Raw genomic sequence first — 15,913 nt, 5'->3', positions numbered from 1 at the left:
GGGACCACTGCTCTAGGGGATATAGGGGCTCTTTCGTCATAGGTTTGACCTATCATGAACTGTATTATGCCTAAGGGCTTAACCAGACATTATTTCAAAATAGGAGTGTCCCAGAGTTGATGTGTATATCCCAGGATCTATCTGTGTTCTCTTGAGTTTGGTCATGGACACTCCCAGTAGTCTGTAATGACTTGTATTCCAGGTCTCGGTGCATGTAGGCTTCCATAGTATCTCTGACATTCTCACTAGCAACTATGCAAGCCACCCATAGAAGGTGAGTACTAACCGAAACATCAAAAATGCTGATGTTTAGACATGGATTTGTATGCTCAGAAAGCAGTGCAAGAACAAGCATGGAGTGGACCCAAATCATGCAGCTTAAGCAATATTTTTGAAAAAGTTCTTAATTATGGTGGATTTCACTATGGTACTGTATTGGAATCAATGTCGTGATGAATAACTGTGTCAGCATGCATTATGTTAACAAGTAATGAAGTATACACATGGAAGTGTATGGTGTGAGAGTTAAAAGTGATCAGCATGGAAAACACAGATTCCAAATTTTGCTCCCTCAAAAGGCTTGGCAGAATTCCTAGTTCTTATCCATAATAAAAATATGTCTGCATGTTGGAAGATGTGTCTTAATTTTTTTCTATATATATTACTTAGCTATGTTTCACAAAGTGGCTGACAAAAGTTAGTATCACACAGGTAGGACTCAAGAGGTATCAGTACCAAGAAGGCCCTTGTCATCACCATAGCAAATGTCACCAAGAGAGGAGAAGAGCTGGCTTCCCTCCTGACAAAGCAAGTGAAGATGGGTGGGCACTGTTCCCCTTCATCTATTGTTACAACTAGCAAGGCTGTGTCTTTTGTTTTGGTATTCTCCTTCCAAGCAAACTTATAAAATGCAAAAGAAATTGCTGGAGCTATAATATGCTTTAAGGTCATGCTATTGCCTCTGGGTAGCATTTAAAGCAATTTCCTTCTGTGGGTCAACTTACATATAACTTTCAAGTGCTTTCTAGGACACCATTTCTCCAGGGTAAACATCTTTATAGTCGGTGTCTATGTTCCTGCTCTTCTCAGATGAAATCCTTCAGCAATTTAGTTTTGTGATGTTCATCATTCATCCAGTGGTAAAAAGCAGAGATAGGATGGTGAATGATATTCAGATGCATATAATTGCAGAAAAGCTATTCTTTTTACACTTACATTTTTGACAGAAATTCAGCCAATTAAAAAGAAGTGATTGTTCTATAAACTCTCGAGTTTGGCACCAAATATGATGACATGCAGACAGCAGGCACTAAGACAAGGGTGTTGCTTGGTTCCTCTCTGCTTGTGTAAAATCTGATGCGGAAATACTTTTGTGAACTACAACTGCCAGAATTCCCCAGCCAGATGTCCACAAAAGTTCCCCCACCCAGATTGTCATCTAGTACAAAACAGATTTGGTCAAATATCAGAAATCTCCTATCTGTCACCAGTGGTCAGTGCTGTAAAAACAACATCAACAATGATATGACATGGAAACACAGATAGGTTGTCCTAGACAAAGTGAGAAGGGTCATTTGAACCGGCTGCATGTAAAAGACACATCTACTTCAGTCTTCAAAATCCAAGCTGATTATACGTCGGAGTTGATATTTTGTCTTAGCATCTGCATGTCCTTTTTCTTTTCTTTTCTCCTTGCAAAGTAAACCTGGAGGACGGTTACGCAAATTCCCATAAAATGTGAATGTAAAAGCATACAATAGCCTTCATTTTCAAGATGTTAGGCTCAGCAAACATTCTATCATTCATAAACCACAATTAATTTTGGCTTTGCAAAGTTTGGATTTTTGAAGAACAGCACTGGGCACCAGATTGCAACAATTAAGTGTTTGTTGTTTGATCTACATATTGTATCAGGGTTGAGTTATGGGCAACTGAAAAACGTCTACGTTTTTGATCAAGGGAAGTCATCATATGGTACAGTAACTATCTGTTCAGCAGCCTGTCCTTCTGAGTCATTGTAGCAAGTGTGCAGTCACAGAGAACAATCATCAGCATTAACAGAGGTCACTGTGACACACTGAGACATTCTGCACAGCTTCCCATGTTAAGTGCAGTTCTTTAGAGAGCTGAATGTCCTCAGGTCCTGTCAGCTGCCGGGGAGGATGCTACTTTTTTCAAAGTCACTCGGTGTGTGTGTGTGTGTGTGTGTGCGTGTGTGTGTGTGTGTGTGTGTGTGTGTGTGTGTGTGTGTGTGTGTTTCAGCATGACTTGATTCAGAGGCAGATATTTATTCATGTACAAAAGGATGTGCAAAACACTACTTCAGAAAGTGAAAGGAAAACCACAAGGGCAGAACTTAAGAAGGAGCCCAAAGTCATCCATTATCCCCTCACACACCATTTAGGTACACTAAATGCAGCTTCATCACCAGAAGAGGAATTTTGCAGGAAGCATGCAAGTGAGGTGCAAGGTTTCTGTGCTGACTTCTCTTGTCAGTTACAGACAAGGAGTGATGATAAATATACAGTATACAATAGCCGCAAGCTAATGGTTTGCTGCACTTAAGCCTGTTGAGTCAACAGACACTTAACACTTTATATAAACCCCATTGATTCAATAGGTTCCCCCTAATAAGGAGAAATGATTGGATGGTGGTTTTTTAAATAAAAAATACTGTCTATGTTTTTAACCCTTTTTAAAAAATTGCTAGTTCTTTATTTTTCTTGGGAGATTCCAAAATTGCCTCTCTCACACTTGTTCCTTCTTTTGCAGGCAAAATGTGGATATTTTATTTGCTGGGTTTTTTATTATTTTTTTCTCTATCCATCGTCGTCATTTAGTCGTTTAGTCATGTCCGACTCTTCGTGACCCCATGGACCAGAGCACACCAGGCCCTCCTATCTTCCACTGCCTCCCGGAGTTGTGTCAAATTCATGCTGGTTGCTTCGCAGACACTGTCCAGCCATCTCATCCTCGGTCATCCCCTTCTCCTCTTGCCATCACACTTTCCCAACATCAGGGTCTTTTCCAAGGAGTCTTTTCTTCTCATTAGATGGCCAAAGTACTGGAGCCTCAGCTTCAAGATCTGTCCTTCTCTGTCCAGTGGCTGGCAACTATCAACAGCTATGACGACAGTTCCAGATTAAACATATATGTCATGATGAAATTCCTTTGGAACAAACAATATGAGTGAATCTGCTTTACATATGGGTAGAAGGAAGGGCTTAAAGTATAACTTCACTTCTTTCCCAATGTAATTCCACTTATAGGACTGTGACTTCACTGAATGGTGGAAGAGTCTTCATATGCTGGCTCCTGCTTGCCTGTGCTGCTGCCTCGTACTCTGTTGTGAGTGTTGAGATGAAATGAATTGGAAAAGAATTTATTGCATAGTGCATATTGGGAGTTTCACAGTCAACACTTTGCTACACAAGATAGATTTTCACAGCTCTGCAATGAGAACTGGCTGAAGGATTGCTTGTACAGCTTTCATACAAACACTTTCTATGTGGCTATACCTGTTGTAGAGTTTTGAATTTCTGCTCAAATTCTCTTTTACTGTGCAGGAGACATACAGAGATACACAGAGGAGAATACTTACAAATTCCCCCAGGTTCACCTCCTTTCCATGAACTGGAACTTAAAATCTCAATAACTCACTCAGATATTTGTAGGAGAAAGAATAGAGTAATTTATTTACTTACAATGCCTTGAAATTACAACCTTGTGTATGTATGCTGCTTTCTTTACTGTATACATACTTAGGAACCAACTGTACAGATCCCCTGTTTATTCTTCCACACAACCCAGGTTCACTTTCGGGTATGACATTTACTTTTCAACCCTTTTTGCTGCCACCAGAGGATTTATTCCTCACTATATCAAATATGACTCTTAAATCAGTTATCCAATACAGTATAACAATGTTTATTTATGTGTTTATAAGTAAATCATATAAAGTGAATCATGGATGGCCTTATTTTATTCATTCAATAAATTGTGCTTTGGTAACACTTATATTTGCTTAGATATAATCATTTTAATCAAGGTATTTATTCATTTCTTATAACTTCTAACTCTTTCCAGTCATAACCATAAACTATACAAGACTTGTACTTTCCTTGTCTTATTCTCTATCTCTCTACAAGGCTGGTCCTAACTGCCTAAACTGCTTCTCTCTAACTGATATCCTTAATTGGTCCCTGACTCTAACTCATATCCCTAACTCTAACTTCTGTCTTCCATTCTTCTTATATTTCTTTAGTTCCGCCTCTTCTGTTCAACCATTGGTTGTTAAATCAGGGTTCTATTTTGATGGACAGGAGTGGTTACTGACCTGTCCGTCACAGTCTTCAATAAACTAAAACAGTGGTTCTCAACCTTTTTTGAGTCACAAACCCTTTTATAATAGCCAAGTAACCTGTGACCGCCTCCATATTTGCATAAAAAGGCATTTTTAATAGGGCTGCCATCCCTTCTCAGAAAGTTGAGGCTTCTTTCTCCCCTAAAGGACCTGTTTCCTGTAGATACATTTTTAATATTCTGCTCTGAAAGGTAAAGGTAGAAAATATTTAACAAGGGCTACAGCACATATAAGGCAACCGGTGATCCCCCATAAAACACTTTGAGACCCCTTGGGGAGCATGACCCCCAAGTTGACAAATACTGAACTAAAGAGAGGGAAAGAGAATATACAGTAAAGAAGTTAGGCTCTCTTTGAAATCAAAGGCTGGAAGGAATGACTGGTTAGTGCTTAATAGACAGACAATCACCCTAGCTTAGAAAAGTCTCTCACAGTCACTCAAGCTATACACAGCATGCAAAGTTTCAAATGAAACTCCAACAATAACTGGGATACAGACAGCAAATCTTCAAAGTTTGCCAAAGATAAACAGTTTGCCTTCATTGGTTCTCAAGTGTACATCTTGTGGAAGGAGCAGGCTTGACAATTTTCAGGTCTCTTCTCAATCCCTACAAAACTATGATTTTGCTGAAATAAGTTGAAAAGCTAGGTAAAGCATGAAGTGTTTGCCATGGCCCTTTCCTGATCCTTTATAGCAGTGGTGTCGAACTATGGCCCTCCAGATGTTCTTGGCCTTCAACTCCCAGAAATCCTGGCCAGCAGAGGTGGTGGTGAAGGCTTCTGGGAGTTGAAGTCCAAGAACATCTGGAGGGCCACAGTTCGACACCACTGCTTTATAGTATGGATTCAATTCAACAGCCAGCATGACCTATAAGCAAAGCATGGTAACACCTTTCTTGTTAGAAAATGGATTTTTGTCCAGAGAAGACCCCTAAAACTTCTGCACTTAAAGAAAAAAGGTTTGTTATGTTTTTTTTTATTGCCTGTAAAAGGCCGAGAGAGAGTAGAACAAAAAGAGATAAATGTGGAAAGGGGCCCATTCTTCTTTTGACTTATCAAAACAGCCTATTAGCTTGCTCTATGCTTTGACAACTGAAAACGTGGGACAATTTTTATGGGTCAGGGAGGCATCTTTGTACCAGAACATGTACCTGCAGAAATGCTTATGCTACAAAAACAGAAGTTTCAAAAGATTCTGTATGTCAGCTGCTCATGCAGTGACTATTAACATCTGCCTTCAGTGAATGGAAACAGTAAAAAGCTTTCTTGAGAAATGTTACCTATGTTCCATAAAGTATGTCAAAAAGTGAGTAGCCATTTGCTTCTAAAAGAAAAACTAACATTTATTACACAGAGTAGAATGTGTAACACTTGAGGCTTTAAAGAGTTTCCATTAGATACGTAGTGAAACAAATCTAAGAAATTTACATATAACATTTCTCTGTTTTATTTTCTCTTTCTCCCCCTCCTCCTCCTTCACCTCTTCTTCTTTTAATATTCATTCGAGACAAGAAGTTGGAACTAACAGTGGTATTGCTAAACCACTGTATATTAGTAATGCTTTGTAGTAAGCCTGGGGATGTATTGCCTTCCAGATGTTGTGGGCTACATCTCCTATCAATTCAAGCCAAAACAATGGTGAGGATCATGGGAACGGAAGTCCAGGGACATTGAGAGGGCCAACTTTTCTTTTTTCTTTTTTTTCATTTTAGCCATTTTGTGCTTTTATGCATTTATCTGAGCTCCTATATTGCTTGGCAATGTAGCCTAATAACAGAGCATGCATAAAATGCAGATAATGGTTAATCTAAGTTTGATTGTTTCTCATCCAGGGGTTAAGTGGATGCTGAGAAACAGTGGCCAGAATCCAATGGAACATTTTCACCAGTGTAATGGCATACACTGGAGTGGCAAAAGAAACATTAATCAATGGCTCCCTGTATGAATTCCTAGTCATGCAATTGGGACACAATTGGAAATTCAACCAGGGACTCATTAATCAGTGCTCTTTCCCACTCCAAGTTACGTAACAACACATGCAAGTATAAATATTCTGTTGGATCCTGGTCAGTAGTTAACTGTGGTTAAATGTAACCCTCAAAACAAGAAACCATCCTTTGCTTGCTTGCATATTGTGCAACCTCCATAAAGTCACAAACATTTTTTGCATGACCAAAGTAGAATGAAGGCCAATATTAATTTTTTAAAAAAATACAAGATCATTAGTGCTTTTCCTTATGATGTGCTACCACGTAAGAAAGAAATAAAACACAAATAATTGGGGTTTGCATATATCACATGTAGAAACTGACACTTTTAAAATGAAAAAGCCTACAATACTAGCAAAGCCTACAATACTACCAAGATAATAGGCTGAGCACATTGATATTCTTGACAATATTTAGACCATAACATTGTTGCTATAGTAATAGAAACAGCAGTGTTCTTTTCTTCCAGTCTCTCTTTCCCTCTGTACTCCTGCAGATCTTCTGATTTGGCATGGCTTCCAGTCCCAGACTGCTTTCTTCTTGTTGGAGAAAAGGGTCTGACAATGGATACTGCAACATACAACAGTGAATATCCTAACTCCAAGTGTATCTACATTGCACAGTTACAACAATGTGATACCACTTTAATGACTGTGGCTCAGGGAGCTTGTAGATGGTGCAGGACAGAGAATTGTCTGCCAGAGAGTTCTAGTATTGTAGTTCAGGGGGTTGCACTAGAACTGTCTTGCACAGAACACTTTGGGAAGTTTGTGGTTCATGGACTTCAGTGAGTCCACACATGACTTCAAACATGCCCAACTCTATTCCTTTTATTTTAAAAATATTATTATTATTATTATTATTATTATTATTATTATTATTATTATTATTATTATTATTATTATTATTATTATTATTATTATTATTAGTAGTAGTAGTAGTAGTAGTAGTAGTAGTAGTAGTAGTAGTAGTAATAGTAGTAATAGTAGTAATAGTAATAGTAGTAATAGTAATATTAGTAATATTAGTAATATTAATATTAATATTAATATTAAATGAACTACAACATAAACATAAAATACGTAAACCAAAATACAAATCAACTGTGTTCCCCACCACCCCAATCAGGACTTCTTGCAGTAGTCTTCTTCTTCCTTTATCTTTTTTTTGTTCTTCCTTTATTGTCTTCTTCTCCAGAAAGCAAAGTGTGCTGCTTATATACCACCTCATAGTGCTTCAAGCACTCTCTGGACAGTTTACAAGTTAATTATGCAGGCTACACATTCCCTCCCAGCAAGCTGGGTACTCATTTTACTGACCTCGGAAGGATAGAAGGCTGAGTCAACCTTGAGCCGGCTACCTGGGATTGAACCCCAGGTCGTGAGCACAGTTTTGGCTGCAGTTAACCACTGCGCATTGATTCCTGATTTGGAGCTTTCCCTTTTCCTCTTGTTAGCACATATTCAATAAATCTGCCTCATATATCATAAAATTTATTATTTTTCATCTCTCCTTTCTTAACCTTTAAATTACAAGTTATCATTTATAGCAATGTTCCATATTTCATTATACCAATCTTCCATTGCCCAACTCTATTCCTAAGCCTTTCTGCTTTATATTCACTCAGAAAGGAGCAGATCCATGACCCGACTATTGCACCAATGCAGACTTGACCAGCATGCTAACACCTGAGGAAGGTACAGGTGTTTTCATCATTCTTAAACTTCCCACTCAATGTACTCTGGGTGGTTTACAGAAATCTAATATAACAAAAATTAAAACAAGAAGTTTGGAGTCCCCAACACAGTAAAAACAAATTTGATGAAACTAGTAACAAATAAATGATCTCAGAACACTGGTCATCTTAAAGAGTCTGACTATATTAGAATTACAAATAAGAAGTCTAGAAATGCCTTGGGAGAATAAGAAAGGGCTGCATTTGCTACCCAAAAGACTGCAAGGTAGGCACCAGGTAAGTCTTTCTGGGCATGGCATTCCAAAGTTTGTGTGCCACCATTGAAAAGCCCCTTTACTAGTAACAAGGTACTATAGCTTTCCTGGTGGAGCCATCCTCAGAAGGACACCAAAAGCTAATGTTGGCAGAAGACACAACATCATTTCAGATCTTCCAATGTTTTGTGATTTCCACTCCCTAATTTGGACATGCTAGAATTTCAAGAAGAGATGGTATTGAAGCCATAAAGCATTGCAGTAGCTCTGCTTGGTGCTTCACATTGTGTTGCCACCCTTGTTGCACCATAAATAAAGGGGATCATTAGGCAATGGAATATGTCAATGCAATAGAAGAATGGAAATCATTTTCTACTCTAAACAAGGAAAATGAGCTATTTGGAAGTACACAGACATATCTCTTTACAGCATTAATGGGCTATTTGGTCACTATGCTTTTTCAGGAGTGCTTAACTATGGATTTGTAAATAAAGTGACACCTCATTTATTTGGACTTCCCACAGTCATATTCCTTTATGTACCAGATGCGGCTTATGTATGTCAGTTCTATTTCATCTGTGCTTTTATGTCCTTTTGTACTACTAAGGTGAACCTGCTCTACTGCTTATATTGTCATATTATTTTGTAGATTAAATAGAGATTTTAAGAAATTGCCTCAAAACACATCCCTAGACATTTCTAATGCTAAGAAAGTAATCTGTTAGATTCACAGTTTTATAAAATCTTGGGAGAAATGTTTTGAAGATAAAGCATGCAGACCTTCCTTTGTGGTGGTGTGATTGTTGATACGGTTTTGCCTCTGCAGTAAAATATACCACAATGTTTTGTCTTGTACCACATGTAAATATTGTGTTGGATTCAAAGACAGACATTGTTTAGCTTAAAACAACAACTATTGCTGGTGTTGCCCATAGAAATACAACACCAGCAACAGGTGGAGCTGGCATCAGTGGCAGGCTGAGGCGAAACAAACAATGCAGAAGCAATTCTGGTTCTATCTCCCTTCTTCTCCCCACTTACAGTAACAATTACACATGGAGTTACTAAGTACCATTCAAGTTAAGTCAACGTACCTGTTTTTGTCTCTTCCCTAGTTGTGTAAACTAGACTGCAAAAAAAGGGCAAATGCTATTTTAGGTTGCATTAACAGGAGTAGTGTCTCCATAATCTGTGAGGTACCAGAGTGGTCTTAATCGACTAGATAGGCGGGATATAAATAAAATAAATAAATATAAATAAATAAATACCAGCCCCCTCTATTCAGCACTGGTTAAACTGGAATGCTGTGTCCAGTCCTGGACACTGCACTTTAAGAAGGATGGCAACAAAATGGAACAAGTTCAGAGGAGGGCAACAAGGATGACCAGGGGACTAGAAACCAAGCCCTATGAGGAAAGATCGGTGGAACCAGGCATGTTTAGCCTTGAGAAAAGAAGACTGGGGTGATGTGGTAGACTTCAAATACTTTGAAGGTCATCATACAGAGTAGGGGCAGGATCTGTTCTTGATCATCCCAGAGTGCAGGACACATAATAATAGTTTTAAGATACAGGAAGCCAAATTACATTTGACTATCAAGAAAAACTTCCTAACTATTAGAGCAGTACAACAATGGAACCAATAGCCTCAGGAGGGCGAGAGCTCCAGTGCTGGAGGCATTCAAGAGAAAATTGGACAACCTTCTGTGAGATCTGCTTTGATTTGTATTCCAGCACCGAGCAGGGGGTTGAACTCAGTAGCCTCCTAGGACCCTTCCAACGCAATTATTCTATGATTCTATAAGTCTGTGATTCAACAGTGTGCTAAATACACGTAAGCCTGTATAAAATAGTTCTGAACTTTTGTTTTTGTTCTGTGGTACTTTGAAGAGTTTCCCCCCCACACACACCCATAATGATAACCCAGCACAGAACCAGCTCCCAACTCATTCCTCTTGTTAAACAGTGCCAGACCTTTTCCTCTCTTTGTTCTCTAGTTCAGTCTTGCTGTTATTAAAATTACTAACAAAAAAGGCTAGGTTTATGTTTCCCTACTTTGTGTGTCTATATATATATAGCTGAAAATTGACAGGCTATTTCAAGAAGAGACACTGATTGTACCAATTACTCTTGAAGTATCACTCTCTTCTCCAGTTTTGAATTGTGCATAGCTAGGAAGATGTAGTTGTGCAGGCATTGTGTGACCTAGGTCCTTGTGGTATTTCCGGAACATTTACTCCACAAACCTGATCCATGGAATGACCATCCGCTTACCCCTACTGGTGCAGCAGAGCGGGAAAAACAAAGAAGATTCATTGTGGCCTGCAATGCTTCTTCTTTCTCTCCTTTCTCCTTTCCCATTAGCATGCCCTATATCATGTCATGATATGTTGCATGTTTCTCCCCATAGCTCCTCAAAAGGAATTTTAACAAGTTATTCTGTTAATGCAGGGGTGTGCAGAAAAGCACTGAACTTGATCCTCTTCCTATGCAGTGCTTAAATAAGAAAATGGAGGGGGGAGGTCTATAATGATGGGTTACAGAGACTGTCCCATTTCCTTATTATTTAGTGCCTGCATCAGTTCCCTTTGCACAATGTCAAGGAAGGTCCAAGCATTTCTTTTCTTGGCTGGGGGGGGGGGGAACAAACCCATGCACGTCACAATATTGATTAGGTGTTTTAGTACAAGATTTGCCTGGGAAAGCAGTAGGACTGGTTGTTTACCTGCATGGCTAAATGCTTTCATTAGCTCTAGGCTTGTTTCCCATTCATTTCTCGTCAGGTGTCTCCAAAAGTGCAAAAATGGGTAAGAGGCAAGAGAACAGTGCTACTCACAGAGCTCCTGATGTATCAGGCTACACTAGAGAAGGTAGTAATCAATACAACTAGGAATCTTTCTTTGCAAAGGGACAAGGCACCCAAGACATTTTCAGTATTGTGCTCTTTTGTTACATAATTATTGGTTGGAGCCAAATGAGATGTTTCTACAACAGTGGCTTTTTACATCTAGCTTTCAACTTTAACAGCATCCAGCTTCAGGAGAGGCATCACTGCTTTCTGTTCCAAAGAGAAAGAGGTTGGGAACAGTGCATCCATGGCTGAAAAATGCCCAGCCGTGTTATTTCCATGCTCTACTCTGGAATGGCATAGGTGTGAACCTCACAAAAGCTGCTTTTGACTGAAAGTGTGGCTGTTCACAGTGCAGTCTGAGAGGATGCTCAGTATGGAAATCCTCCAACTTCACATTTTCTTTTGTCTCCCTTTTAATTTCCCCTCATCATTTGCTACACCAGTGTTATATAACATGTTAGACACACCTTGCCCCTTAGCTCCTCAAGTGGTCTGACAGCTTGTTATCGTTTTTGCTTTCAGTGCTGAAGGACAAATATTTACTATCTCCACAGTTCAAGCAAAATACATCTCCTTCCTCTGTAGTTCCAAGTTGCTAGGGGCAAGAAACAGGCAGGGCATTTCTCATTAGAAGAGCCAGCTGTATGAATTTTGTGTGTTTGCACATTAGCTTTGCAATATCTTGGCCTCCTTTTTGAAGTCTGCTGGCAATGCTGTTTACCTTAGTCAGTCAATCAGTCAGTCAACAGAGTTCCATTGCTTGTTGCCCTAGGCTATAGCAGAACACTACAATATCACTTCTCAAACACCAACACAAAAATACAATAGCATATACTAATAATAAACTCTAAAAAGCCCCATAGAGCTTTTAGCATATAAACTTCTAACCTTTTAAATACATCTCTTTATTGTGAAATATAGTTTACAATGCATTATATTATAAAATATTTGCATGCAATGACTGCCTTTCATCTAAAAAACAAATTGTAACATTTACAGAACCAAGTATCTCCTAACAATAAGCATTGATTTAATTATGAGAATTGATCAAGCACTGAAGTTCAGAGAGGTTTTCACATCTTTCACAGAGTTCAAAAGGAGAAATGCTTTCTTGCATCTTACTTGCACAGAGTTCAAAAGGAGTGAGATACTGTGAGATACTCTACTCTCAGTGTCTCTCAACAAGCATAACAGAGTATTTTGCATAGGACTGTTGTTCAGTATTGACAGATACTGTGATAAATATCTGAGGGAGTCATAAAAATGGGCAGTATAGAAAATAGTGAGGGAGATTCTTTCTTTATCTGCCTCCACATACACATTCTTTCCGGCCTACAGGTATTCTCCAGTATCTGCTAGTCAGATCAGCTGATGCCATGGCCTGAAATTGCACTTCTGTGAATGCTTTCCCTATCTGCAAACTACGTTTACCTTAGTGATTTTACCAAATAATTTATAACATCCAAAATCTTATCACAGATCCTATCCCAGACTGTCACTGCAGTGGTCGTGTGCTATTATGGCTACATTATAGGCATTTTGCTCAATGCTCTCAATTACTGATGTGGTGTGAATTTATTTCCTTATTGTCTATCTTTTCTTCAAATACACAGATCACTATAACATGAGATCTGAATGAGCAATGCATGCAAAATCTCATTTTCCCCTTCTGTAGATCAGTTTTCCAGATATTAAAGCCAATGAAAGAAAAAGGTGGTTTCCTGGTTTTCTTTGTTTAGAGGAGAAAACTTGTCTCTGAAAACAAAATAGTTCACTTAAGGGTGTGTCCATTTCGTACAAATTTCAGATTACATCTTTTGGATTTTTGAGGGGTGGCAAGTAAGATTCATAGAACCTTCAGTACTCACACATGGTTGAGTTGCTAAGTATAGTTCAAGACTTCATAGTCATTGATTGTATCAGCTATACCTATCTCTCATAAGAACATCCCATGCTAGATCAGACCAAATGCTGATCTAATCTAGCATTCCATTCATACGTGGCCACCCAGACACCTGTGGGAAGGCCACCAAAGGATGTGATGGCAACAACACTTTCCCACTTGTGCTCTCCAGCAATTTATATTGAGAAATGTACTCCCTCTGATATCAAAGATTTCGTACAGTCACCATGTCGCCTAGACATAGCCGCCTAGAGTGGTCGAAATGACTAGATAGGCGGGGTATAAATACAATAAAATAAATAAATAAATAAATAAATAAATAAATAAATAAATAAATAAATAAATAAATAAATAAATAAATAAATAAATAAATAAATAAATGTCTAGTTATTCCCATCTTCAATATTTCTAGCCTCCTTGAACCTGTCCAATCCCATTTTAAAGACCTTTTAAATTCCTGGACTTCTCCAACTTTTATAGATCCATTTTTTACTTTTCGCCATGCAGCCATTCCTCCAATTTTGTCCGTGCAGAATCCAGCTTCTAGCTTGTTTGTAGCTGCACAAACACTGGCTGAGGTGTGATTTCCTAACATTCAGCATACCATCTGGTCACATTTGCTGGACATGCAGCTTTGGTGCCATGTGGTTGGAAACCCTGCCCTAATACCAGCTGGACAGTAAAGAAATCCAAAAGGAAAAAAAATAGATTTATTTGAAATATTATGCTTGAGAAGACCTTTCTGGACTGCCAGAAAGACATACAAATGAGTCCAAGAGCAAATCAAGTCTGAACTATCTCTGAAATAAAAAGTGATGAGACTGGGATTGTCATGTTTTGGGCACATCATGAGAAGGCAAGATTCTCTGGAAAAGACAATACTGTTGGGAAAGGTTGAAGGCAGCAGGAAAAGGGGAAGACCAAGTAGAAGATGGATTGACTTCCTAAAGGAAGCCATATGCTTGAGTTTCTAAGAGCAAAGCAGGGCTGTTGAGGACAGGACATTGCGGACACCACTCATTCATAGAGTTGCCATGGGTTGGAGGTGACTTGACAGCATACAAAAACAAACTACTTCCTTGACACACGTTGATGAATTTGATTTTTTTAAAAAAAAAAATGTTGGTAACTGGCCTATCCAAGTTTTTCCCCCCCATATGTAAAAATCAAGAAAAGAGAGCTGATATCTATTTAGTATTCTAATTCTGATATCTAATTGGTTATCAAAATGCAAGGTGAGATTTTGAGTTGAACAGAAGGTTTTTTTTTCAGTGTATTCAAACTTTTTTATTCAGCTAATGAATAATGTTAGGGAGAAGAAGCATGATGCTAACTCCAGTTTAACCCTCTGTGCTCTTCCATTGTTCAAAGTGAATGTGTTCACTACAAAAATAGCATCTTTTCATTCAGCCATCCATAAGTCTACTTGTGATTTAAGCATGCTACGTAGGCCTCCAGAGTCACATGAGTACACAGTACCCCAGCAGTGTATATAATAGTTAGAATTACACACTCTGCATAGGAGATCTGATTTTAAAAACTTGTTGCTGTTATTTCCTACTTTTCCTTCAAGGGGCTCAGGGCAGTGTGTATGTGGCTCTGCTCCCTACAACTTTACCTTCCCCAAAACAGATTGAAAGAGTATGACTGTCCCAAGCCACTAAATGAGTCTCATGACTGAGTGAGGATTTGATCCCATTATCTTTTGAATGCTCATCAAACACCCACCGTTGCACCACTCCACCTCTTGTGCAGATACATGAAAAACCTGGGATGCATTTTCACAGAAATATATGACATGCCTTATTATTTCGAACCATGCCCTGCCTGTTACCTCAGCAATGAATAAATGTCTTTCATCGCAACAAAAATGATGTGCCCTTCTTTTTTTGCTGTTTCAGAACAATGGCAGAAATGTGAGGTGCCTTATAGATAATATCTCAGGGGCTATTTGGGCTCACTGATTATTGCCACAAGAAAGTCTGTCAGGAGGCAATCCGTTGTCACGTCAACCCCCATGCATTTCATTCACAGCCTAGCAAAGTATAATAAGTCTGGTTAAAGTGTCTTCTACCTCCCTTCCCCCCCCCCATCACTGCCATTCAGACCAAATTTAATCTTGCCCTTTTTATGCAACTTTAATCACTTGCCACCAGATACTATGAACCACCTCCTATTAATAAAAATGAAACCTCTTTTAAGACACTGAGAGCCACCACTTGAAGATTAAACTGTTTGCTCCCCCTCTACAGTACTTGCATATATATTTTTTTGGTTAGGATGATACCTTTTATTGTTGTCCCCATAAAAGCATTTTAAAATTTTCAATAATTAATTCTTCCTTGAGCTGAACCTGATTCCAATTCAACTCTGCTATTCACTTTGACATTTTTCAGGGAGCTGTTACAAGGGTGGGGAGGGGAGGGGAATTGAGCAGAGAATACATTTAATTTTCTTTTTATCAGCATGAGAACAGACCTTCGTGCAATGCAAAACATGGGGATGGCACGTGATTTGATGGCTGTGGGTCCGAATATGGTTTTTTAAAAAGTGCATTATGCCAGACATGTGAAAGGAGAAGCAAGTACCGCTGTATATGCTGCCGTTTCAAAGGCCTCTGTGCCACAATGGACAAGAGGGAGGCCTTTGTTAATTGCTATCCATTATACGCTCATTGATTAAGCAGTTTATTTTTCATCCTATGGGGGCACATAGATTAACATTTGCATTTTAATGTCTACAGGAAATCATCATTGTGTATGTGACAAGTCACTCGGAGACATGCAGCTGTTTGGCGCCACCCTACTTTGCATACCTTAATTGGGGAGCCTTCAGAGGAGGAATATTCGTGCACCAAGT

This window comes from Pogona vitticeps, chromosome 3, assembly GCF_051106095.1.
Source record: "Pogona vitticeps strain Pit_001003342236 chromosome 3, PviZW2.1, whole genome shotgun sequence".
NCBI classification, from domain to species: Eukaryota; Metazoa; Chordata; class Lepidosauria; order Squamata; family Agamidae; genus Pogona; species Pogona vitticeps.
Note: the sequence above shows the minus strand (reverse complement) of the source record.